This window comes from Osmia lignaria, unplaced genomic scaffold (genome assembly GCF_051020975.1).
Source record: "Osmia lignaria lignaria isolate PbOS001 unplaced genomic scaffold, iyOsmLign1 scaffold0030, whole genome shotgun sequence".
In the NCBI taxonomy this organism is placed as follows: Eukaryota; Metazoa; Arthropoda; class Insecta; order Hymenoptera; family Megachilidae; genus Osmia; species Osmia lignaria.
The window spans coordinates 2431137-2459136 of record NW_027478171.1 but is presented as its reverse complement, the minus strand read 5'-3'; positions in this window follow the sequence as shown (position 1 = coordinate 2459136).

Here is a 28000-nt window from a genome sequence, read left to right as displayed (position 1 = left end):
GCTATGGCAAAATGTTAAGAGACCTAATTTGTAGAGAATTAAGTTTCCTACTTTTTATGTTCTATTATATTATTTGATCAGATGCGTAGTTCTCGAGATATATCAAGATATTTAAAAGTTCCGAAGCCGCACCAACATAATAGAGATACAGAAACACCGTGGCCCCTTTCTTTGAGATAACTCTGCACCATTGCGAGCTGCAAATGCCACTTCCAGCTTAGCTGTGCAGAAGAAGACCAACAAGAAGAAGAAATATCTCGAAATATGTCCGTCAGGCCCCTTCCCTTGAGATAAATCTGCAAATATCTCGGAAACGAAGCGAGCTATGGCAAAATGTTAAGAGACCTTATTTGTAGAGAATTAAGTTTCCTACTTTTTATGTTCTATGATATTATTTGATCAGATGCGTAGTTCTCGAGATATATCAAGATATTTAAAAGTTCCGAAGCCGCACCAACATAATAGAGATACAGAAACACCGTGGCCCCTTTCTTTCAGATAACTCTGCACTATTGCGAGCTGGAAATGCCACTTCCTGTTTAGCTGTGCAGAAGAAGAACAACAAGAAGAAGAAGTATCCCGAAATATGTCCGTCAGGCCCCTTCCCTTGAGATAGATCTCCATATATATCGGAAACGAAGCGAGCTATGGCAAAATGTTAAGAGACCTTTTTGGTAGAGAATGAAGTTTCCTACTTTTTATGTTCTATGATATTTTTTGATCAGATGCGTAGTTCTCGAGATATATCAAGATATTTAAAAGTTCCGAAGCCGCACCAACATAATAGAGATACAGAAACACCGTGGCCCCTTTCTTTGAGATAACTCTGCACTATTGCGAGCTGCAAATGCCACTTCCAGCTTAGCTGTGCAGAAGAAGAACAACAAGAAGAAGAAATATCTCGAAATATGTCCGTCAGGCCCCTTCCCTTGAGATAAATCTGCAAATATCTCGGAAACGAAGCGAGCTATGGCAAAATGTTAAGAGACCTTTTTTGTAGAGAATGAAGTTTCCTACTTTTTATGTTCTATGATATTTTTTGATCAGATGCGTAGTTCTCGAGATATATCAAGATATTTAAAAGTTCCGAAGCCGCACCAACATAATAGAGATACAGAAACACCGTGGCCCCTTTCTTTGAGATAACTCTGCACTATTGCGAGCTGCAAATGCCACTTCCAGCTTAGCTGTGCAGAAGAAGACCAACAAGAAGAAGAAATATCTCGAAATATGTCCGTCAGGCCCCTTCCCTTGAGATAAATCTGCAAATATCTCGGAAACGAAGCGAGCTATGGCAAAATGTTAAGAGACCTTATTTGTAGAGAATTAAGTTTCCTACTTTTTATGTTCTATGATATTATTTGATCAGATGCGTAGTTCTCGAGATATATCAAGATATTTAAAAGTTCCGAAGCCGCACCAACATAATAGAGATACAGAAACACCGTGGCCCCTTTCTTTCAGATAACTCTGCACTATTGCGAGCTGGAAATGCCACTTCCAGTTTAGCTGTGCAGAAGAAGAACAACAAGAAGAAGAATTATCCCGAAATATGTCCGTCAGGCCCCTTCCCTTGAGATAAATCTGCATATATCTCGGAAACGAAGCGAGCTATGGCAAAATGTTAAGAGACCTTTTTGGTAGAGAATGAAGTTTCCTACTTTTTATGTTCTATGATATTTTTTGATCAGATGCGTAGTTCTCGAGATATATCAAGATATTTAAAAGTTCCGAAGCCGCACCAACATAATAGAGATACAGAAACACCGTGGCCCCTTTCTTTGAGATAACTCTGCACTATTGCGAGCTGCAAATGCCACTTCCAGCTTAGCTGTGCAGAAGAAGAACAACAAGAAGAAGAAATATCCCGAAATATGTCCGTCAGGCCCCTTCCCTTGAGATGAATCTGCATATATCTCGGAAACGAAGCGAGCTATGGCAAAATGTTAAGAGACCTTTTTGGTAGAGAATGAAGTTTCCTACTTTTTATGTTCTATGATATTTTTTGATCAGATGCGTAGTTCTCGAGATATATCAAGATATTTAAAAGTTCCGAAGCCGCACCAACATAATAGAGATACAGAAACACCGTGGCCCCTTTCTTTGAGATAACTCTGCGCTATTGCGAGCTGGAAATGCCACTTCCAGTTTAGCTGTGCAGAAGAAGAACAACAAGAAGAGGAAATATCTCGAAATATGTCCGTCAGGCCCCTTCCCTTGAGATATATCTGCAAATATCTCGGAAACGAAACGAGCTATGGCAAAATGTTAAGAGACCTTTTTTGTAGAGAATTATGTTTCCTACAATTTATGTTCTATGATATTTTTTGATCAGAAGCGTAGTTTTCGAGATATATCGAGATATTTAATAGATCCGAAGCTGCACCAACATAATAGAGATACAGAAACACCGTGGCCCCTTTCTTTGAGATAACTCTGCACTAGTGCGAGCCGCAAATGCCGCTTCCAGCTTAGCTGTGCAGAAGAAGAACAACAAGAAGAAGAAATATCTCGAAATATGTCCGTCAGGCCCCTTCCCTCTAGATAAATCTGCAAATATCTCGGAAAGGAAGCGAGCTATGGCAAAATGTTAAGAGACCTTTTTTGTAGAGAATTAAGTTTCCTACTTTTTATGTTCTATGATATTTTTTGATCGGATGCGTAGTTCTCGAGATATATCAAGATATTTAAAAGTTCCGAAGCCGCACCAACATAATAGAGATACAGAAACACCGTGGCCCCTTTCTTTGAGATAACTCTGCACTATTGCGAGCTGCAAATGCCACTTTCAGCTTAGCTGTGCAGAAGAAGAACAACAAGAAGAAGAAATATCTGGAAATATGTCCGTCAGGCCCCTTCCCTTGAGATAAATCTGCAAATATCTCGGAAACGAAGCGAGCTACGGCAAAATGTTAAGAGACCTTTTTTGTAGAGAATTATATTTCCCACAATTTAGGTTCTATGATATTTTTTGATCAGAAGCGTAGTTTTCGAGATATATCGAGATATTTAAAAGATCCGAAGCCGCACCAACATAATAGAGATACAGAAACACCGTGGCCCCTTTCTTTGAGATAACTCTGCACCATTGCGAGCTGCAAATGCCACTTCCAGCTTAGCTGTGCAGAAGAAGACCAACAAGAAGAAGAAATATCTCGAAATATGTCCGTCAGGCCCCTTCCCTTGAGATAAATCTGCAAATATCTCGGAAACGAAGCGAGCTATGGCAAAATGTTAAGAGACCTTATTTGTAGAGAATTAAGTTTCCTACTTTTTATGTTCTATGATATTGTTTGATCAGATGCGTAGTTCTCGAGATATATCAAGATATTTAAAAGTTCCGAAGCCGCACCAACATAATAGAGATACAGAAACACCGTGGCCCCTTTCTTTCAGATAACTCTGCACTATTGCGAGCTGGAAATGCCACTTCCTGTTTAGCTGTGCAGAAGAAGAACAACAAGAAGAAGAAGTATCCCGAAATATGTCCGTCAGGCCCCTTCCCTTGAGATAGATCTCCATATATATCGGAAACGAAGCGAGCTATGGCAAAATGTTAAGAGACCTTTTTGGTAGAGAATGAAGTTTCCTACTTTTTATGTTCTATGATATTTTTTGATCAGATGCGTAGTTCTCGAGATATATCAAGATATTTAAAAGTTCCGAAGCCGCACCAACATAATAGAGATACAGAAACACCGTGGCCCCTTTCTTTGAGATAACTCTGCACTATTGCGAGCTGCAAATGCCACTTCCAGCTTAGCTGTGCAGAAGAAGAACAACAAGAAGAAGAAATATCTCGAAATATGTCCGTCAGGCCCCTTCCCTTGAGATAAATCTGCAAATATCTCGGAAACGAAGCGAGCTATGGCAAAATGTTAAGAGACCTTTTTTGTAGAGAATGAAGTTTCCTACTTTTTATGTTCTATGATATTTTTTGATCAGATGCGTAGTTCTCGAGATATATCAAGATATTTAAAAGTTCCGAAGCCGCACCAACATAATAGAGATACAGAAACACCGTGGCCCCTTTCTTTGAGATAACTCTGCACTATTGCGAGCTGCAAATGCCACTTCCAGCTTAGCTGTGCAGAAGAAGACCAACAAGAAGAAGAAATATCTCGAAATATGTCCGTCAGGCCCCTTCCCTTGAGATAAATCTGCAAATATCTCGGAAACGAAGCGAGCTATGGCAAAATGTTAAGAGACCTTATTTGTAGAGAATTAAGTTTCCTACTTTTTATGTTCTATGATATTATTTGATCAGATGCGTAGTTCTCGAGATATATCAAGATATTTAAAAGTTCCGAAGCCGCACCAACATAATAGAGATACAGAAACACCGTGGCCCCTTTCTTTCAGATAACTCTGCACTATTGCGAGCTGGAAATGCCACTTCCAGTTTAGCTGTGCAGAAGAAGAACAACAAGAAGAAGAATTATCCCGAAATATGTCCGTCAGGCCCCTTCCCTTGAGATAAATCTGCATATATCTCGGAAACGAAGCGAGCTATGGCAAAATGTTAAGAGACCTTTTTGGTAGAGAATGAAGTTTCCTACTTTTTATGTTCTATGATATTTTTTGATCAGATGCGTAGTTCTCGAGATATATCAAGATATTTAAAAGTTCCGAAGCCGCACCAACATAATAGAGATACAGAAACACCGTGGCCCCTTTCTTTGAGATAACTCTGCACTATTGCGAGCTGCAAATGCCACTTCCAGCTTAGCTGTGCAGAAGAAGAACAACAAGAAGAAGAAATATCCCGAAATATGTCCGTCAGGCCCCTTTCCTTGAGATGAATCTGCATATATCTCGGAAACGAAGCGAGCTATGGCAAAATGTTAAGAGACCTTTTTGGTAGAGAATGAAGTTTCCTACTTTTTATGTTCTATGATATTTTTTGATCAGATGCGTAGTTCTCGAGATATATCAAGATATTTAAAAGTTCCGAAGCCGCACCAACATAATAGAGATACAGAAACACCGTGGCCCCTTTCTTTGAGATAACTCTGCGCTATTGCGAGCTGGAAATGCCACTTCCAGTTTAGCTGTGCAGAAGAAGAACAACAAGAAGAGGAAATATCTCGAAATATGTCCGTCAGGCCCCTTCCCTTGAGATATATCTGCAAATATCTCGGAAACGAAACGAGCTATGGCAAAATGTTAAGAGACCTTTTTTGTAGAGAATTATGTTTCCTACAATTTATGTTCTATGATATTTTTTGATCAGAAGCGTAGTTTTCGAGATATATCGAGATATTTAATAGATCCGAAGCTGCACCAACATAATAGAGATACAGAAACACCGTGGCCCCTTTCTTTGAGATAACTCTGCACTAGTGCGAGCCGCAAATGCCGCTTCCAGCTTAGCTGTGCAGAAGAAGAACAACAAGAAGAAGAAATATCTCGAAATATGTCCGTCAGGCCCCTTCCCTCTAGATAAATCTGCAAATATCTCGGAAACGAAGCGAGCTATGGCAAAATGTTAAGAGACCTTTTTTGTAGAGAATTAAGTTTCCTACTTTTTATGTTCTATGATATTTTTTGATCGGATGCGCAGTTCTCGAGATATATCAAGATATTTAAAAGTTCCGAAGCCGCACCAACATAATAGAGATACAGAAACACCGTGGCCCCTTTCTTTGAGATAACTCTGCACTATTGCGAGCTGCAAATGCCACTTTCAGCTTAGCTGTGCAGAAGAAGAACAACAAGAAGAAGAAATATCTGGAAATATGTCCGTCAGGCCCCTTCCCTTGAGATAAATCTGCAAATATCTCGGAAACGAAGCGAGCTACGGCAAAATGTTAAGAGACCTTTTTTGTAGAGAATTATATTTCCCACAATTTAGGTTCTATGATATTTTTTGATCAGAAGCGTAGTTTTCGAGATATATCGAGATATTTAAAAGATCCGAAGCCGCACCAACATAATAGAGATACAGAAACACCGTGGCCCCTTTCTTTGAGATAACTCTGCACCATTGCGAGCTGCAAATGCCACTTCCAGCTTAGCTGTGCAGAAGAAGACCAACAAGAAGAAGAAATATCTCGAAATATGTCCGTCAGGCCCCTTCCCTTGAGATAAATCTGCAAATATCTCGGAAACGAAGCGAGCTATGGCAAAATGTTAAGAGACCTTATTTGTAGAGAATTAAGTTTCCTACTTTTTATGTTCTATGATATTATTTGATCAGATGCGTAGTTCTCGAGATATATCAAGATATTTAAAAGTTCCGAAGCCGCACCAACATAATAGAGATACAGAAACACCGTGGCCCCTTTCTTTCAGATAACTCTGCACTATTGCGAGCTGGAAATGCCACTTCCTGTTTAGCTGTGCAGAAGAAGAACAACAAGAAGAAGAAGTATCCCGAAGTATGTCCGTCAGGCCCCTTCCCTTGAGATAGATCTGCATATATATCGGAAACGAAGCGAGCTATGGCAAAATGTTAAGAGACCTTTTTGGTAGAGAATGAAGTTTCCTACTTTTTATGTTCTATGATATTTTTTGATCAGATGCGTAGTTCTCGAGATATATCAAGATATTTAAAAGTTCCGAAGCCGCACCAACATAATAGAGATACAGAAACACCGTGGCCCCTTTCTTTGAGATAACTCTGCACTATTGCGAGCTGCAAATGCCACTTCCAGCTTAGCTGTGCAGAAGAAGAACAACAAGAAGAAGAAATATCTCGAAATATGTCCGTCAGGCCCCTTCCCTTGAGATAAATCTGCAAATATCTCGGAAACGAAGCGAGCTATGGCAAAATGTTAAGAGACCTTTTTTGTAGAGAATGAAGTTTCCTACTTTTTATGTTCTATGATATTTTTTGATCAGATGCGTAGTTCTCGAGATATATCAAGATATTTAAAAGTTCCGAAGCCGCACCAACATAATAGAGATACAGAAACACCGTGGCCCCTTTCTTTGAGATAACTCTGCACTATTGCGAGCTGCAAATGCCACTTCCAGCTTAGCTGTGCAGAAGAAGACCAACAAGAAGAAGAAATATCTCGAAATATGTCCGTCAGGCCCCTTCCCTTGAGATAAATCTGCAAATATCTCGGAAACGAAGCGAGCTATGGCAAAATGTTAAGAGACCTAATTTGTAGAGAATTAAGTTTCCTACTTTTTATGTTCTATTATATTATTTGATCAGATGCGTAGTTCTCGAGATATATCAAGATATTTAAAAGTTCCGAAGCCGCACCAACATAATAGAGATACAGAAACACCGTGGCCCCTTTCTTTCAGATAACTCTGCACTATTGCGAGCTGGAAATGCCACTTCCAGTTTAGCTGTGCAGAAGAAGAACAACAAGAAGAAGAATTATCCCGAAATATGTCCGTCAGGCCCCTTCCCTTGAGATAAATCTGCATATATCTCGGAAACGAAGCGAGCTATGGCAAAATGTTAAGAGACCTTTTTGGTAGTGTAAAGTCGCGGAGTTCTCTCTCTCACTGAGTCCTCGGCGTACTTTATGAAATGTGATCTACGTTGTCAGGTAGATAGAGGTTCTCACTTACCTTTCGCTGGGTTGGGTAGAACCTATCTATGGACTGAACCTGTGGTGTGTGTGTCGTCCAAGTGTTGGAGCGGTAGGGTAGATGTTCGAGTGAAGATCACGCACTTTCGATCACAATGAATGTTTATTCGTAACTGGTACAGTTCTTGATTCGCGCACGGTTACAATCGAGTCTTACAGAATCTTGCTCTGTCGAAGCCCTGAGCTTCGTAGCAGAGTCATAAACGCTAGACTTAGTTAATTTATCGATATTACCGGAATCTTGCTCTGTCGAAGTACTGGGCTTCGTAGCAGAGTCGTGTAGATTCTAGAGTATCGAACTCTGAACGGTACTTCGCGGATTATATTCGCGGATTTTGGTACTTGTACTTGAATTTCGAACTGCGCCTACGAGAACTTCTTACGAGAACTATTGGTAAAATTGACTGTGTACGGGCGGGCCCGGTCGCGTTATTTTATATTGATAAATGAGGTCGACATTTGATTTGGCAATCCGGGTGAACCACCTCATTCGGATCGTCAGCGTTCTCGCCGTACGACGACCCGGCTGAGTTGCTCACTCAGAATTTGCGGAACGATGAATTTGGATGGTGCAATGGAAGTTTAAAGAATTTGGTTGATGAAATAGGAGTTCCAAGAATGCGTCGTAGGACGTGACAATACATATGTTGTACTGATTTGAATTGTGAAATCGATTACAAAATTAAGGAAATTTATGTTTATTTATATGTATATAGAATGCGTCACAGGACGTGACACCTGGCCGCCTAGATTGTTGCATATCGGTACGATATCAACAAGTAGATTTGAAGAGAAAAAAAAAGATTTTGAGCAGTTATATTTGTCCAAATTCATAGTTTCTACCTTTATGAGTTAGATGAGGTTTTACAGATTTGAGGTGAGTGTAATTACAATATTTTATTAGTTGGTGTGGATTTGTTGCGCTGAGTAATTTTGTTGCTGGTGTTTCTTTGCGTTCGCGGATCGGTGTATTGCAAAGAGTAAATGGTTTTTGGCTGACCATTTACTTCCCTCCCCGCTGAGATTGAGGCGGTGGGGGTGCGTAACGTAACTCTAGTGCGTGTACTAAATAATCTTGTAGACCGACACTTCTGGGCTTCTTTTATTAATTTTAAATTTAAGGTTTGTAGAATGAAATTGGTAATTCTTGGAATTTCTATTGTGACGGGTACGCGCTGGGACAGCAAGTGTCTTGCATGCGCTGGTTCCTAGTATTATCGATGCTTCGTCGGTTAATGTCCCGTCTTTACTTGGAAATTTTTGCGCACCTGGTGGGGTGTTTGATATATATTTCGGTTGATCGGCTGGTCTCGTCACTTGGACGAAAAGAAATTTTTTCTGTTCGGACCGTTTGGCTGTTTATTCTATCACCATGTATGCCAGATACATCCGTCATGATACGACGATAATGGACATATCGAAGCCACGCCGGGAGTTGTTTATTGCCTGGGTAAGTAGCTGGGTTTTGCTCTCTCTCTTTTTTTTTCTTTTTTTTTTTTTTTTTTATTTTATTTATTTATTTATTTATTATTTTTTTTTTTTTTTTCCGCAGCGTACTGATGGCCGCTTTTTATACTGCCCGGGAATGGTTAGCATAGCGCACCGGAAGGCTGTACGTCAATTTCGCAGCGATTTTCGGCGATATCTGGAGGAGCTCCTGCAGTGGGATGAGGATAGGGTCCTCGACATTGCCCCCTTATTTGAGCGAGATTAATCATATGCTCACGATTCTTCTTCTTTTTATTATTATTTTTTTTTTTTGAATAAATTTTTATTTTATTTTGAATTTGCGTGTGTTTATTTATGCGTATTCCCTGATTTCCTTATTTTTAGTTCGGTTATTCCATCGTAAACATCTGTATTTGTTTCTGCATTATTGGTTGCGGTACAGGTGGTTTAATTGCAGGTGGTCGTAGTGGAACGGGTGGTAGCGTTCTCCAATTGAAGGTGTTTGGTCGTTCTATTTTTATTTCGTTCAATTCGATGTCCTCGTTTCTGGCTAGGTTTCCTTTCTTTGGGAGTTTTTTGATGGTTTTGTTGTTTTTTAGTGTCACTAGTAAGTATGTAATTGAGCTGAAGATGGCTGCCAATAGATGTATGGACCATCCATATAGTGTATGTAATGTATATCCCCTTATGATCGTGTCAATTATTAGCTTGCAGATATGAATGATTATGAAAATCATTATTACTGCAGAGCTAATAGAGCCAAACTTGATGAATTTTTCCACGAATTTATTCCACGTATTTTCTGCGATATGGGATAGCGTGTTCTCTGTAAAAAGATTGTTGATTAGTCCTCCTTGTACGCTTTCTTCTCCTAGCATGCCCCTCGCTATTGTGTTCAGCAAGGCTGATTTTTCTAGGGGGAACATAATGTGCTGTTGGAGTTCTTGGAGGTCTTCTTGTGAATAAATTCCGCTTGATGCTAATGAATTTATTTCCTTGTATTCCCAGGAGATGTTCGTATTTGGCTTTAGAATTCCTGGGTTTTGCGCTTTCCTTGGTGTTGGTGTTAGTGCTATCCAATTGTTGTTCAATTTGTAATATTGCGGAATAATTGTATTGCATTCTATCTGCGTTCCTGCTTTCATTAGTATGTGTGTTTTAGGCGTTAGAAATCGTGTTTTGTTCCCGGAGGTTACTGGTAGTTGCGTGTAGCACTTGTCTGTGTGAAATAGTTGTACTTCCTTGGGTGTGCATTTTATGATGTGCACTACTTCTCCTGCAATTCTAGCAATGTATCCTGGTTTTTCCATTAGGTTGTACGCGAATTCGTCTGGTGAAATAGAGGCTATGGATAGGGAATTATAGATTGTTCTTTTTTCTAGTTTGCATCTTTCGTTTAAAATGTCTAAGTATAAATTTTGTATTTGAGCCCTGAAGTGTTTTTCTACGTATACGAATTTTGAGTTAGTATATGTAAGAATGTCTAGGTTTAATATTTCCTTTGACGGTTGTACGTCGTTATCGAATAGTATATTGTTTTGTGTTCTTTCGTATATAATTAATTTTGGGTGTTCGGTTTTTGTTAGTATTCTATTGCAAGTTTTGATGTCTCCTTTCGCTGCTAGCGCGAATGAGATGTCGGTTGTTTCTATTGTGTATAATGTTTCGCGATTTTTAGATGTTAGTTTTGTTACCGGACCTCGGTATAGTACGTCGTATCTAGTTTTTAAACAGTCTTCTCTCGGTAGCGCTGACCAGAAGGTGTGTCCTCCTTCCATGTCGATACAATGTTCATCCGAAAATTTACAAACTGTTCCTGATGCTAAGCGTAATTTATCGCTGTTAAGACTAACTTGCGCGGTGTATTCTATTAACGTGATTTTTATAAGGCCCTGTACGTATACTTTATTCCATGTTCCGTAGCTGTCAGAATAGGACGCTCCTGTACATGAGCTTTCTATTGCGTTTCCCGCGAGACTTATTCCTACGGATTTTGTAGAGTTTACTTTTAAATTCGCGATTGTATGAAAGTTGTCGTATCTAAATATTCCGGTATTATGTATGGATTTACAGTTTTCATGGCTTATGTCTAAAAGGTATTCTTGTATCGCGTTTTCTACTGGTACTAAGTGACTGAACATTCCACATCGGAAAATTGTGCGTTGAATTTCTATTTTGCATTGTATGATTGGGACCGTTCTGAATTCTGCTAATTGTAGTAGCCGTATTGTGGTGTTGGTTACGCTAACGTCTGCATGGTGGAAGTCGCATTCCCCGGTGTCCAGTAAAGAATATGTCGATACGATCGGGTTGGTTGCGCCGCAATCGAATCCGATTATTGCTTGGCTAATTTTGAATGTGCTGATATAAATTAATAGAATTAACTTCATTGTCGGCTCTTTTCCTAGAAAGAAGGCTTATGTTATTTTCTGTGCTGCTAAATGCTTAGTTTGTTCGCATGAACTGTTTTTGGCTTTCCTTTGTAATTGATTGTTATATTATTGTTATCCCCTATTTTTAGTATTTCATATGGCCCTAGATACCAATCTTTTTCTAATTTTCCCGGTTTGGGTTCTTTGAGTAACCATACTTTGTCTCCGGTTTTGAATTCTACCGATTTAATGAATCTATCGTAGTATTCTTTTGATTTCATTTTTGAGTCAATTAGATTTTCGCGTGCCATACTAGCTATATCTCTCATGTTTTTTATTAAATTTTCCAAATAATCGCTGTGTGTAGGTAGTTGTTCTGATTTCTTTAGGGGTTCAGTCGAAGGTAGCCTAGCTGGATAAGCGAAAACCAGTTCATGTGGTGTGAATTTATGACTGGAATGAATGCTTGTGTTATAATTGAATTGTGCTAGTTCTAGAAGTTCATCCCATTCACATTTTTTTGTTGAAAAGTTTTTTAAATATTCGCAAAGTGGATGGTGTGCTCTTTCTAATGATCCATTTGATTGGGGTGAAAAAGCTGTTGTTTCGATTTTTGAGAATTTAAATCTTTTTGCAACTTGTTTCATTATTTTGCTAGTGAAATTTGTTCCTCTATCTGTGAGTACTATTTTAGGTGAGCCGAAAGTGCATATAAATTTTTTTACAAAAGCGTCTGCGACTGATTCTGCTGTCTGATCTTTTAGAGGTACTGCTACTAAGAATTTCGATAATTGGTCTTGTATGGTTAAGATGTATTTATTATTACTTTTTGTAACGTTGAGTGGACCGACTACGTCCATCGCGATTTTATCGAAAGTTTTTATTGGTGTGTCTGTTATAACCATCGGTTGTCTAGTTTTAACTCTTTTTAATTTATTTCTTTGACATTCCTCGCACTTTTTTATTTTGTTTTGAATGTCTTGTTTTAGGTTTTCCCAAAAGAATTTGTCTTTTATTCTATTGTATGTTCTATTTACGCCTGAGTGACCTCCTAGTTTTGTGGAGTGGAATTGGTCAAATATTTTATCTCTGTTTTCAGGTTTTACGTATTCGATACTGTTTAGGCATATTATTATTTTAATGTTTGTTTTATTGAAGGTGTTTTTTAATATTTCCTCTATTTCGTGCCAGTTTATATTTAATATTTTAATGTCTTTTGAAATACTGAAGATTTTTATATTTTTCCGTATAAGTAAGTCTTTTAATGTATTAAATAATTTTATCAGATTTCGTTTTATTTTTTCCGATGATGTTGCTACGTTTAAGCATAAGATAAAGAGTTTTTTGTTATTTACTTCTATTAATTCAATTTCGTTTTCGGATAGCTTGGGATTTACTTTTATATTCTTGATTTCCATTAACGCGTTGGTGTTTTTGTCTAGAGGTATGCCTTGTTGAGTAATTATTTGTACGATGTTATCGTTTCTAAATTGAATTGAGTTTTTTGTGTAAATTAAATTTTCCTGTTCCTGTTCTTCTATATTGTCTTTTTTTTCTTTATTTTCCTGTTTCTTGCGCTTAGTCGTTTTCCCCTTATTATTGCTATTCAGAGTTGCCTCTTGGTTTAACGGTTCTTGGATCTTTTTTCTTGGTCTACCCCTTCCTCTTTTGATTTTGGTGTGATTGTCGTTTGGGGCTTCTACTTTATTTTGACTTGGAATTTTTACGGGTGTCGATTTTTCGCTGATTTCTTTCTTTCCTTGCGCTCTTGTTGTAACGGAAACGTGTACGTTGTCTACTGGATTTCTCGATAATGCATCGGCGTTCACGTTTTGCTTACCCGGTTTATATACTATATTGTATTCGTAATCCGATAATTTTAGTCTCCATTTTTGTACTCTGGTATTATTGTCAGCTGTTTTTAGCCAAAGTAATGGTTTATGATCTGTGACTATTGTAAATTTATTCCCGTAAATGTAGTTTCGGAATGTTTTTATCGCGAACATTATTGCCAGAGCTTCTTTTTCGTAGGTGTCGTATTTAATTTCGGCTTCTTGCAATACACGTGATGCGTATGCAATTGGTTTATCTTTCCCGATTTCTCCTTGTGATAATACTGCACCTAGAGCGTATTTAGATGCGTCTGTCGTAATAACGTATGGTTTCTCGAATTGTGGATACTGTAGGATGGGTGCGTTGCATAATATTTCCTTGAGTTTTACAAAAGCGTCTTGCTGTTCCGTGTTCCAGGAAAATTTCGTGTCTTTTTGCAGTAAACTCGTTAGAGGTTTTGCAATTTTTGCAAAATTATTTATGAATCGTCTATAGTATCCTGCGAGTCCCAAGAATTCTCTTATGTTCTTGACGTTCTTGGGAGTAGGAAATTTTTGGACAGCTTCCGTTTTTGCTGGGTCGGGTTTTATCCCTTCCCCACTTATTATATGACCTAGGAAGCATACTTCTGCTTTAAGAAATTCGCATTTTTCGGGTTCGAGTTTTAATTTTACTTTTCTTAATTTCTGAGCGACTATGTTGAATCTCATATTGAGTTCTTCTAGGTTTTCTCCAAATACTATAATATCGTCAATGAAGACAAAGCAGATTTTTCCAATTGAGTCTCCTAAGGTTGTATTTATTACTCTCTGAAAGGTTCGTGGTGAATTTCTTAATCCGAAAGGTAGGACGTTGAATTCGAATCGTCCTAGTGGATGTATGCTGAAAGCTGTCTTATGTATATCCCTTGGGTTCATTTTGATTTGATGGAAGCCTGATTTTAGATCTATTACGTGATATAGTTTTGCTTGTCCTAACTGGTCGAAAATTTCGGTTATGTTTGGAAGTAGATATGGGTCTGGAATCGTTTTTTCATTTAGTTTCCTGTAGTCTATCACTAGTCTCCATCTTTTTTTTCCTTCAGCTGTTTCTTTCGTTTTGACTACCCAAGTTGGAGCGTTAAAAGCACTTTTTGAATGTCTGACAAAACCGTTTGCAATTAATTTTTCTGTTTCCTTTACTGCCGTTTCTTTTAGCCTATGTGGTAAAGGGAATTGTTTTACGTATACAGGTTTTTCGTCCGTTAGGTTAATTTCGTGTTGTTCTGTATTATATGATTCTATTTTATCTCCTTCTACCCAAAATATATCGTTATTATCCTCAATTAGTTCCTTCATTATAGTTCTGTTTCCTTCTGATAGATTTCCTAATCGAATTTTTCCTAATAGTTTGTCTCGTCGATTTTCCGTTTCTTTGCTTTCCATTGCAATATTATCTTCCTTGTTTTCGGCAAAACTGATTTTTCCTACTTCTAATATTTCGCTTTCGTTTATTTTTGGTAGATTTCCTGTTTCTTGAAATCCTTCCAGTATATCTTCTACATCGTACGAAGCATAGTTATATTTGTTTTCTAAAGGGTCGGTTTCGTTTTTGAATTTGGTGTTTGTATTCTCGTCCACTTTGGTTAGAAATTCTGTATAGTCGTAAGAGTCTATTTCACATTTTTCTTCTTGATTGTCGAGTACTGTATTTATACTGTTTATTATCTGTTCTATGTATTTGTTATCTGTTTCTAAATGTTCCTCGGGATTTGATGACGTCGTCTTTTCTGTATCTATTGTCACGTTACCTGGTTCGTTATTTAATTTGTCCACTATGTTTAATAAATGTAGTGTGTCGTTATTGAGGCTAACGTCCCAGTTTCCTGTCATATTATCCGGTTGCGGAAGGTCTTGGTTTGCACTGTCTTTGTCGCTCGTGTTTTCGCTGATTCCTGTTTGGTGCAAGGTTCCTGCGTCCGTATGTACAGGGGTCAGTGTCTCGTTCGCGTGAGTCGTGTCTTGAAGTATTTTGTTGAGGAAGCATTTTTGCTCGTCTGTTAGTTTTGGTAACTGATGTAAAGCTAATGTTTGACTTGTTATATTTGCCTCTCCTGATTTTAGTTCGAATTTTCCATTATTTATTTCTACGTATCCCTCGTCTAATCTTAATTTTTGTTCCAGGAGTACTTTTATTCCTAATATTCCGTCATATGGTATTGAAAAGTCCTGTGGTGCTACATGAAAATCGAAATATTGGTAGTTTATCGGTATTCTTACTGCTCCTAAAGTTTGCAATGGTTTGTCTGTAATGCCTGAGAGTAATATTTTTCTGTCTTGTAATATTGCGTTTATAGGAATTTGGTCTTTTTTTATAATATTTAGTTGTGCACCGCTGTCAATAAGGAGGTTGCATTCCTTTCTTGTGTAAGGATTTTCTATTGTAATGTATTGTAATAGGTTCTCCAATCTCAGTGAATACGTTGCCATTCTTGTTGTTATTCTTTCTTCTTTTATGATTTGATCATCGGGCAAGTTGGGTCCTAGCGTTTTTTCTTGTTCTGATTCCTTTGGCTTCGTACTGTCGTTAATTTTATGTGTTTTGAGCGGCTCATCCTTGCTCCTCCCTATGCGCTCTCTCCAGGAGGAGTCTATTCGTTTCCCGATCTGTACTGTTGATGGTTTTGCCCTCTGTAGCATTCTTCTGTTGTGTGATTCGTACTTTTGCATAGGTTGCAGATTTTTCCGGCGCTGTTTTCCAGGCTTTTTAGTTTCCTGCATGCGTCTATTTGGTGTCCTGGCTCTTTGCAGTAGGAACAGATATCTCTTTTTTGTGCTCGTAGTTCGATGGCTTTTAGTTTCCTACATTCCTCTATTGTGTGGTTTGGGGTTTTACAATACTCGCAGAATCTTCGTAGTTCGCTTGTGTGTTTCTGATTGGCCCTATTGTCATTACTATTTTTAAAATAATTACTATCGTTGTGATTGTATTTTCTGTGGTAGTTACTCCTATATGAATCATTTGATTTTTGTTGAGGTTTCCTTGGCTCGTGGCAGTCTTCTGCCGAGTGTCCTAGTCGCTTACAAAGTTGGCATTTAATTTGATTTGTTCTGGTTTGGAAAACTCTTGCTTCCTCGCAATTTGCCGCGCTGTGGCCTTCTTCCTTACAGATTGTACACATGACTAATTGGAGATCGTTGGGTTTTGTTGTTGGGCAAGTTTTTGCTGTGTGGCCCGCTTCGTCGCACAGTTGGCACGTAGGTGTTGGACAATCTTTTGTTGTATGATACCTGCTATTACAGATTTCGCAAAGTTCTGTAATTTTTGGGAATTTCGTGCAGGTGTTTGGTTCGTGACCGGTTCCTCCGCATTTCCAACATGTCTCGTATTCGATTATGAACGGGCATTCGCTGACCGTGTGCCCCTTTATTTGGCAGTATTGGCAGTGCTGTCCCTTTACTTTGTTCATCTTACATGCATCTGTTGAATGTCCTGGAGTGTTGCAATGTTTGCAAATGAGTTCTATTTTCTTTTTGGCCAGTTTGCAGTTATACGATATGTGATCCTTGCTTTTGCAATATACGCATGCCGCGTTCTTGCAAAATAAGGCTTCATGATTTAGGTCTTGGCATATTTGACACATATATATTGCTGAGTTTGCGTCGTGTTTCCCGAGACTGTACAGTATGTTAGCCGGTTTGTTTCTCAATATGTCCTGTTTTCCTAACTTTGTTTCTACTTCGATTGCTTCCTTTATAAGGGCAGCTATATTGTCCTTTTGTTTTAGTTCTAATCTGATTTCTTGCCTTAGTCCGTTTTTAAAGCTTTTTTCTGCATCGGTTTTTATGGCTTTGTCGAATTCTTGTATAGCTTGCTGGGTTATACCTGCTTCTGTTTTCTTTAGTTCTTTGATCTGGATTACTAGTTCTTGTAGTCTGTTCCCGTAACTGAGCACTGTTTCGTCCGGTCTTTGCGTTAGTTCTGTTAATTTTCCATATAGGGTGTGTATATTTTCAGTGGATGGAAATAGTATTCTTATTGCTGTGATAAAATCATTTAAGTTATCTAAGGGTGTATTTATTAATGCTTTGTATACTTCGCCTTTTAGTTTTACTTTCACAATTTGAATTAGCGTTCTCGCCGTACGACGACCCGGCTGAGTTGCTCACTCAGAATTTGCGGAACGATGAATTTGGATGGTGCAATGGAAGTTTAAAGAATTTGGTTGATGAAATAGGAGTTCCAAGAATGCGTCGTAGGACGTGACAATACATATGTTGTACTGATTTGAATTGTGAAATCGATTACAAAATTAAGGAAATTTATGTTTATTTATATGTATATAGAATGCGTCACAGGACGTGACAGTAGAGAATGAAGTTTCCTACTTTTTATGTTCTATGATATTTTTTGATCAGATGCGTAGTTCTCGAGATATATCAAGATATTTAAAAGTTCCGAAGCCGCACCAACATAATAGAGATACAGAAACACCGTGGCCCCTTTCTTTGAGATAACTCTGCACTACTGCGAGCTGGAAATGCCACTTCCAGTTTAGCTGTGCAGAAGAAGAACAACAAGAAGAAGAAATATCTCGAAATATGCCCGTCAGGCCCCTTCCCTTGAGATAAATCTGCAAATATCTCGGAAACGAAGCGAGCTATGGCAAAATGTTAAGAGACCTTTTTTATAGAGAATTAAGTTTCCTACTTTTTATGTTCTATGATATTTTTTGATCGGATGCGTAGTTCTCGAGATATATCAAGATATTTAAAAGATCCGAAGCTGCACCAACATAATAGAGATACAGAAACACCGTGGCCCCTTTCTTTGAGATAACTCTGCACCATTGCGAGCTGCAAATGCCACTTCCAGCTTAGCTGTGCAGAAGAAGAACAACAAGAAGAAGAAATATCTCGAAAAATGTCCGTCAGGCCCCTTCCCTTGAGATAAATCTGCAAATATCTCGGAAACGAAGCGAGCTATGGCAAAATGTTAAGAGACCTTATTTGTAGAGAATTAAGTTTCCTACTTTTTATGTTCTATGATATTTTTTGATCAGATGCGTAGTTCTCGAGATATATCAAGATATTTAAAAGTTCCGAAGCCGCACCAACATAATAGAGATACAGAAACACCGTGGCCCCTTTCTTTGAGATAACTCTGCGCTATTGCGAGCTGGAAATGCCACTTCCAGTTTAGCTGTGCAGAAGAAGAACAACAAGAAGAGGAAATATCTCGAAATATGTCCGTCAGGCCCCTTCCCTTGAGATATATCTGCAAATATCTCGGAAACGAAACGAGCTATGGCAAAATGTTAAGAGACCTTTTTTGTAGAGAATTATGTTTCCTACAATTTATGTTCTATGATATTTTTTGATCAGAAGCGTAGTTTTCGAGATATATCGAGATATTTAAAAGATCCGAAGCTGCACCAACATAATAGAGATACAGAAACACCGTGGCCCCTTTCGTTGAGATAACTCTGCACTAGTGCGAGCCGCAAATGCCGCTTCCAGCTTAGCTGTGCAGAAGAAGAACAACAAGAAGAAGAAATATCTCGAAATATGTCCGTCAGGCCCCTTCCCTCGAGATAAATCTGCAAATATCTCGGAAACGAAGCGAGCTATGGCAAAATGTTAAGAGACCTTTTTTGTAGAGAATTAAGTTTCCTACTTTTTATGTTCTATGATATTTTTTGATCGGATGCGTAGTTCTCGAGATATATCAAGATATTTAAAAGTTCCGAAGCCGCACCAACATAATAGAGATACAGAAACACCGTGGCCCCTTTCTTTGAGATAACTCTGCACTATTGCGAGCTGCAAATGCCACTTCCAGCTTAGCTGTGCAGGAGAAGAACAACAAGAAGAAGAAATATCTGGAAATATGTCCGTCAGGCCCCTTCCCTTGAGATAAATCTGCAAATATCTCGGAAACGAAGCGAGCTACGGCAAAATGTTAAGAGACCTTTTTTGTAGAGAATTAAGTTTCCTACTTTTTATGTTCTATGATATTTTTTGATCGGATGCGTAGTTCTCGAGATATATCAAGATATTTAAAAGTTCCGAAGCCGTACCAACATAATAGAGATACAGAAACACCGTGGCCCCTTTCTTTGAGATAACTCTGCACTATTGCGAGCTGCAAATGCCACTTCCAGCTTAGCTGTGCAGGAGAAGAACAACAAGAAGAAGAAATATCTGGAAATATGTCCGTCAGGCCCCTTCCCTTGAGATAAATCTGCAAATATCTCGGAAACGAAGCGAGCTACGGCAAAATGTTAAGAGACCTTTTTTGTAGAGAATTATATTTCCCACAATTTAGGTTCTATGATATTTTTTGATCAGAAGCGTAGTTTTCGAGATATATCGAGATATTTAAAAGATCCGAAGCCGCACCAACATAATAGAGATACAGAAACACCGTGGCCCCTTTCTTTGAGATAACTCTGCACCATTGCGAGCTGCAAATGCCACTTCCAGCTTAGCTGTGCAGAAGAAGACCAACAAGAAGAAGAAATATCTCGAAATATGTCCGTCAGGCCACTTCCCTTGAGATAAATCTGCAAATATCTCGGAAACGAAGCGAGCTATGGCAAAATGTTAAGAGACCTTATTTGTAGAGAATTAAGTTTCCTACTTTTTATGTTCTATGATATTATTTGATCAGATGCGTAGTTCTCGAGATATATCAAGATATTTAAAAGTTCCGAAGCCGCACCAACATAGTAGAGATACAGAAACACCGTGGCCCCTTTCTTTGAGATAACTCTGCACTATTGCGAGCTGCAAATGCCACTTCCAGCTTAGCTGTGCAGAAGAAGACCAACAAGAAGAAGAAATATCTCGAAATATGTCCGTCAGGCCACTTCCCTTGAGATAAATCTGCAAATATCTCGGAAACGAAGCGAGCTATGGCAAAATGTTAAGAGACCTTATTTGTAGAGAATTAAGTTTCCTACTTTTTATGTTCTATGATATTATTTGATCAGATGCGTAGTTCTCGAGATATATCAAGATATTTAAAAGTTCCGAAGCCGCACCAACATAGTAGAGATACAGAAACACCGTGGCCCCTTTCTTTGAGATAACTCTGCACTATTGCGAGCTGCAAATGCCACTTCCAGCTTAGCTGTGCAGGAGAAGAACAACAAGAAGAAGAAATATCTGGAAATATGTCCGTCAGGCCCCTTCCCTTGAGATAAATCTGCAAATATCTCGGAAACGAAGCGAGCTACGGCAAAATGTTAAGAGACCTTTTTTGTAGAGAATTATATTTCCCACAATTTAGGTTCTATGATATTTTTTGATCAGAAGCGTAGTTTTCGAGATATATCGAGATATTTAAAAGATCCGAAGCCGCACCAACATAATAGAGATACAGAAACACCGTGGCCCCTTTCTTTGAGATAACTCTGCACCATTGCGAGCTGCAAATGCCACTTCCAGCTTAGCTGTGCAGAAGAAGACCAACAAGAAGAAGAAATATCTCGAAATATGTCCGTCAGGCCACTTCCCTTGAGATAAATCTGCAAATATCTCGGAAACGAAGCGAGCTATGGCAAAATGTTAAGAGACCTTATTTGTAGAGAATTAAGTTTCCTACTTTTTATGTTCTATGATATTATTTGATCAGATGCGTAGTTCTCGAGATATATCAAGATATTTAAAAGTTCCGAAGCCGCACCAACATAGTAGAGATACAGAAACACCGTGGCCCCTTTCTTTGAGATAACTCTGCACTATTGCGAGCTGCAAATGCCACTTCCAGCTTAGCTGTGCAGAAGAAGACCAACAAGAAGAAGAAATATCTCGAAATATGTCCGTCAGGCCACTTCCCTTGAGATAAATCTGCAAATATCTCGGAAACGAAGCGAGCTATGGCAAAATGTTAAGAGACCTTATTTGTAGAGAATTAAGTTTGCTACTTTTTATGTTCTATGATATTATTTGATCAGATGCGTAGTTCTCGAGATATATCAAGATATTTAAAAGTTCCGAAGCCGCACCAACATAGTAGAGATACAGAAACACCGTGGCCCCTTTCTTTGAGATAACTCTGCACTATTGCGAGCTGCAAATGCCACTTCCAGCTTAGCTGTGCAGAAGAAGACCAACAAGAAGAAGAAATATCTCGAAATATGTCCGTCAGGCCCCTTCCCTTGAGATAAATCTGCAAATATCTCGGAAACGAAGCGAGCTATGGCAAAATGTTAAGAGACCTTATTTGTAGAGAATTAAGTTTCCTACTTTTTATCTTCTATGATATTATTTGATCAGATGCGTAGTTCTCGAGATATATCAAGATATTTAAAAGTTCCGAAGCCGCACCAACATAATAGAGATACAGAAACACCGTGGCCCCTTTCTTTCAGATAACTCTGCACCATTGCGAGCTGCAAATGCCACTTCCAGCTTAGCTGTGCAGAAGAAGACCAACAAGAAGAAGAAATATCTCGAAATATGTCCGTCAGGCCACTTCCCTTGAGATAAATCTGCAAATATCTCGGAAACCAAGCGAGCTATGGCAAAATGTTAAGAGACCTTATTTGTAGAGAATTAAGTTTCCTACTTTTTATGTTCTATGATATTATTTGATCAGATGCGTAGTTCTCGAGATATATCAAGATATTTAAAAGTTCCGAAGCCGCACCAACATAGTAGAGATACAGAAACACCGTGGCCCCTTTCTTTGAGATAACTCTGCACTATTGCGAGCTGCAAATGCCACTTCCAGCTTAGCTGTGCAGAAGAAGACCAACAAGAAGAAGAAATATCTCGAAATATGTCCGTCAGGCCACTTCCCTTGAGATAAATCTGCAAATATCTCGGAAACGAAGCGAGCTATGGCAAAATGTTAAGAGACCTTATTTGTAGAGAATTAAGTTTGCTACTTTTTATGTTCTATGATATTATTTGATCAGATGCGTAGTTCTCGAGATATATCAAGATATTTAAAAGTTCCGAAGCCGCACCAACATAGTAGAGATACAGAAACACCGTGGCCCCTTTCTTTGAGATAACTCTGCACTATTGCGAGCTGCAAATGCCACTTCCAGCTTAGCTGTGCAGAAGAAGACCAACAAGAAGAAGAAATATCTCGAAATATGTCCGTCAGGCCCCTTCCCTTGAGATAAATCTGCAAATATCTCGGAAACGAAGCGAGCTATGGCAAAATGTTAAGAGACCTTATTTGTAGAGAATTAAGTTTCCTACTTTTTATCTTCTATGATATTATTTGATCAGATGCGTAGTTCTCGAGATATATCAAGATATTTAAAAGTTCCGAAGCCGCACCAACATAATAGAGATACAGAAACACCGTGGCCCCTTTCTTTCAGATAACTCTGCACTATTGCGAGCTGGAAATGCCACTTCCAGTTTAGCTGTGCAGAAGAAGAACAACAAGAAGAAGAAATATCTCGAAATATGTCCGTCAGGCCCCTTCCCTTGAGATAAATCTGCAAATATCTCGGAAACGAAGCGAGCTATGGCAAAATGTTACGAGACCTTTTTTGTAGAGAATTAAGTTTCCTACTTTTTATGTTCTATGATATTTTTTGATCGGATGCGTAGTTCTCGAGATATATCAAGATATTTAAAAGTTCCGAAGCCGCACCAACATAATAGAGATACAGAAACACCGTGGCCCCTTTCTTTGAGATAACTCTGCACTATTGCGAGCTGCAAATGCCACTTCCAGCTTAGCTGTGCAGAAGAAGAACAACAAGAAGAAGAAATATCTCGAAATATGTCCGTCAGACCCCTTCCCTTGAGATAAATCTGCAAATATCTCGGAAACGAAGCGAGCTATGGCAAAATGTTAAGAGACCTTTTTTGTAGAGAATTATGTTTCCCACAATTTACGTTCTATGATATTTTTTGATCAGAAGCGTAGTTTTCGAGATATATCGAGATATTTAAAAGATCCGAAGCCGCACCAACATAATAGAGATACAGAAACACCGTGGCCCCTTTCTTCGAGATAACTCTGCACTATTGCGAGCTGCAAATGCCACTTCCAGCTTAGCTGTGCAGAAGAAGACCAACAAGAAGAAGAAATATCTCGAAATATGTCCGTCAGGCCCCTTCCCTTGAGATAAATCTGCAAATATCTCGGAAACGAAGCGAGCTATGGCAAAATGTTAAGAGACCTTATTTGTGGAGAATTAAGTTTCCTACTTTTTATGTTGTATGATATTATTTGATCAGATGCGTAGTTCTCGAGATATATCAAGATATTTAAAAGTTCCGAAGCCGCACCAACATAATAGAGATACAGAAACACCGTGGCCCCTTTCTTTGAGATAACTCTGCACTATTGCGAGCTGCAAATGCCACTTCCAGCTTAGCTGTGCAGAAGAAGAACAACAAGAAGAAGAAATATCTCGAAATATGTCCGTCAGGCCCCTTCCCTTGAGATAAATCTGCAAATATCTCGGAAACGAAGCGAGCTATGGCAAAATGTTAAGAGACCTTATTTGTAGAGAATTAAGTTTCCTACTTTTTATGTTCTATGATATTTTTTGATCAGATGCGTAGTTCGCGAGATATATCAAGATACTTAAAAGTTCCGAAGCCGCACCAACATAATAGAGATACAGAAACACCGTGGCCCCTTTCTTTGAGATAACTCTGCGCTATTGCGAGCTGGAAATGCCACTTCCAGTTTAGCTGTGCAGAAGAAGAACAACAAGAAGAGGAAATATCTCGAAATATGTCCGTCAGGCCCCTTCCCTTGAGATATATCTGCAAATATCTCGGAAACGAAACGAGCTATGGCAAAATGTTAAGAGACCTTTTTTGTAGAGAATTATGTTTCCTACAATTTATGTTCTATGACATTTTTTGATCAGAGGCGTAGTTTTCGAGATATATCGAGATATTTAAAAGATCCGAAGCTGCACCAACATAATAGAGATACAGAAACACCGTGGCCCCTTTCTTTGAGATAACTCTGCACTAGTGCGAGCCGCAAATGCCGCTTCCAGCTTAGCTGTGCAGAAGAAGAAAAACAAGAAGAAGAAATATCTCGAAATATGTCCGTCAGGCCCCTTCCCTCGAGATAAATCTGTAAATATCTCGGAAACGAAGCGAGCTATGGCAAAATGTTAAGAGACCTTTTTTGTAGAGAATTAAGTTTCCTACTTTTTATGTTCTATGATATTTTTTGATCAGATGCGTAGTTCTCGAGATATATCAAGATATCTAAAAGTTCCGAAGCCGCACCAACATAATAGAGATACAGAAACACCGTGGCCCCTTTCTTCGAGATAACTCTGCACTATTGCGAGCTGCAAATGCCACTTCCAGCTTAGCTGTGCAGAAGAAGAACAACAAGAAGAAGAAATATCTCGAAAAATGTCCGTCAGGCCCCTTCCCTTGAGAAAAATCTGCAAATATCTCGGAAACGAAGCGAGCTATGGCAAAATGTTAAGAGACCTTATTTGTAGAGAATTAAGTTTCCTACTTTTTATGTTCTATGATATTTTTTGATCAGATGCGTAGTTCTCGAGATATATCAAGATACTTAAAAGTTCCGAAGCCGCACCAACATAATAGAGATACAGAAACACCGTGGCCCCTTTCTTTGAGATAACTCTGCGCTATTGCGAGCTGGAAATGCCACTTCCAGTTTAGCTGTGCAGAAGAAGAACAACAAGAAGAGGAAATATCTCGAAATATGTCCGTCAGGCCCCTTCCCTTGAGATATATCTGCAAATATCTCGGAAACGAAACGAGCTATGGCAAAATGTTAAGAGACCTTTTTTGTAGAGAATTATGTTTCCTACAATTTATGTTCTATGATATTTTTTGATCAGAAGCGTAGTTTTCGAGATATATCGAGATATTTAAAAGATCCGAAGCCGCACCAACATGATAGAGATACAGAAACACCGTGGCCCCTTTCTTTCAGATAACTCTGCACTATTGCGAGCTGGAAATGCCACTTCCTGTTTAGCTGTGCAGAAGAAGAACAACAAGAAGAGGAAATATCTCGAAACATGTCCGTCAGGCCCCTTCCCTTGAGATATATCTGCAAATATCTCGGAAACGAAACGAGCTATGGCAAAATGTTAAGAGACCTTTTTTGTAGAGAATTATGTTTCCTACAATTTATGTTCTATGATATTTTTTGATCAGAAGCGTAGTTTTCGAGATATATCGAGATATTTAAAAGATCCGAAGCCGCACCAACATAATAGAGATACAGAAACACCGTGGCCCCTTTCTTTCAGATAACTCTGCACTATTGCGAGCTGGAAATGCCACTTCCTGTTTAGCTGTGCAGAAGAAGAACAACAAGAAGAAGAAATATCCCGAAATATGTCCGTCAGGCCCCTTCCCTTGAGATAAATCTGCATATATCTCGGAAACGAAGCGAGATATGGCAAAATGTTAAGAGACCTTTTTGGTAGAGAATGAAGTTTCCTACTTTTTATGTTCTATGATATTTTTTGATCGGATGCGTAGTTCTCGAGATATATCAAGATATTTAAAAGTTCCGAAGCCGCACCAACATAATAGAGATACAGAAACACCGTGGCCCCTTTCTTTGAGATAACTCTGCACTATTGCGAGCTGCAAATGCCACTTCCAGCTTAGCTGTGCAGAAGAAGAACAACAAAAAGAAGAAATATCTCGAAATATGTCCGTCAGGCCCCTTCCCTTGGGATAAATCTGCAAATATCTCGGAAACGAAGCGAGCTATGGCAAAATGTTAAGAGACCTCTTTTGTAGAGAATTAAGTTTCCTACTTTTTATGTTCTATGATATTTTTCGATCAGATGCGTAGTTCTCGAGATATATCAAGATATTTAAAAGTTCCGAAGCCGCACCAACATAATAGAGATACAGACACACCGTGGCCTCTTTCTTTGAGATAACTCTGCACTATTGCGAGCTGCAAATGCCACTTCCAGCTTAGCTGTGCAGAAGAAGAACAACAAGAAGAAGAAATATCTCGAAATATGTCCGTCAGGCCCCTTCCCTTGAGATAAATCTGCAAATATCTCGGAAACGAAGCGAGCTATGGCAAAATGTTAAGAGACCTTTTTTGTTGAGAATTAAGTTTCCTACTTTTTATGTTCCATGATATTTTTTGATCAGATGCGTAGTTCTCGAGATATATCAAGATATTTAAAAGTTCCGAAGCCGCACCAACATAGTAGAGATACAGAAACACCGTGGCCCCTTTCTTTGAGATAACTCTGCACTATTGCGAGCTGCAAATGCCACTTCCAGCTTAGCTGTGCAGAAGAAGACCAACAAGAAGAAGAAATATCTCGAAATATGTCCGTCAGGCCACTTCCCTTGAGATAAATCTGCAAATATCTCGGAAACGAAGCGAGCTATGGCAAAATGTTAAGAGACCTTATTTGTAGAGAATTAAGTTTGCTACTTTTTATGTTCTATGATATTATTTGATCAGATGCGTAGTTCTCGAGATATATCAAGATATTTAAAAGTTCCGAAGCCGCACCAACATAGTAGAGATACAGAAACACCGTGGCCCCTTTCTTTGAGATAACTCTGCACTATTGCGAGCTGCAAATGCCACTTCCAGCTTAGCTGTGCAGAAGAAGACCAACAAGAAGAAGAAATATCTCGAAATATGTCCGTCAGGCCCCTTCCCTTGAGATAAATCTGCAAATATCTCGGAAACGAAGCGAGCTATGGCAAAATGTTAAGAGACCTTATTTGTAGAGAATTAAGTTTCCTACTTTTTATCTTCTATGATATTATTTGATCAGATGCGTAGTTCTCGAGATATATCAAGATATTTAAAAGTTCCGAAGCCGCACCAACATAATAGAGATACAGAAACACCGTGGCCCCTTTCTTTCAGATAACTCTGCACTATTGCGAGCTGGAAATGCCACTTCCAGTTTAGCTGTGCAGAAGAAGAACAACAAGAAGAAGAAATATCTCGAAATATGTCCGTCAGGCCCCTTCCCTTGAGATAAATCTGCAAATATCTCGGAAACGAAGCGAGCTATGGCAAAATGTTACGAGACCTTTTTTGTAGAGAATTAAGTTTCCTACTTTTTATGTTCTATGATATTTTTTGATCGGATGCGTAGTTCTCGAGATATATCAAGATATTTAAAAGTTCCGAAGCCGCACCAACATAATAGAGATACAGAAACACCGTGGCCCCTTTCTTTGAGATAACTCTGCACTATTGCGAGCTGCAAATGCCACTTCCAGCTTAGCTGTGCAGAAGAAGAACAACAAGAAGAAGAAATATCTCGAAATATGTCCGTCAGACCCCTTCCCTTGAGATAAATCTGCAAATATCTCGGAAACGAAGCGAGCTATGGCAAAATGTTAAGAGACCTTTTTTGTAGAGAATTATGTTTCCCACAATTTACGTTCTATGATATTTTTTGATCAGAAGCGTAGTTTTCGAGATATATCGAGATATTTAAAAGATCCGAAGCCGCACCAACATAATAGAGATACAGAAACACCGTGGCCCCTTTCTTCGAGATAACTCTGCACTATTGCGAGCTGCAAATGCCACTTCCAGCTTAGCTGTGCAGAAGAAGACCAACAAGAAGAAGAAATATCTCGAAATATGTCCGTCAGGCCCCTTCCCTTGAGATAAATCTGCAAATATCTCGGAAACGAAGCGAGCTATGGCAAAATGTTAAGAGACCTTATTTGTGGAGAATTAAGTTTCCTACTTTTTATGTTGTATGATATTATTTGATCAGATGCGTAGTTCTCGAGATATATCAAGATATTTAAAAGTTCCGAAGCCGCACCAACATAATAGAGATACAGAAACACCGTGGCCCCTTTCTTT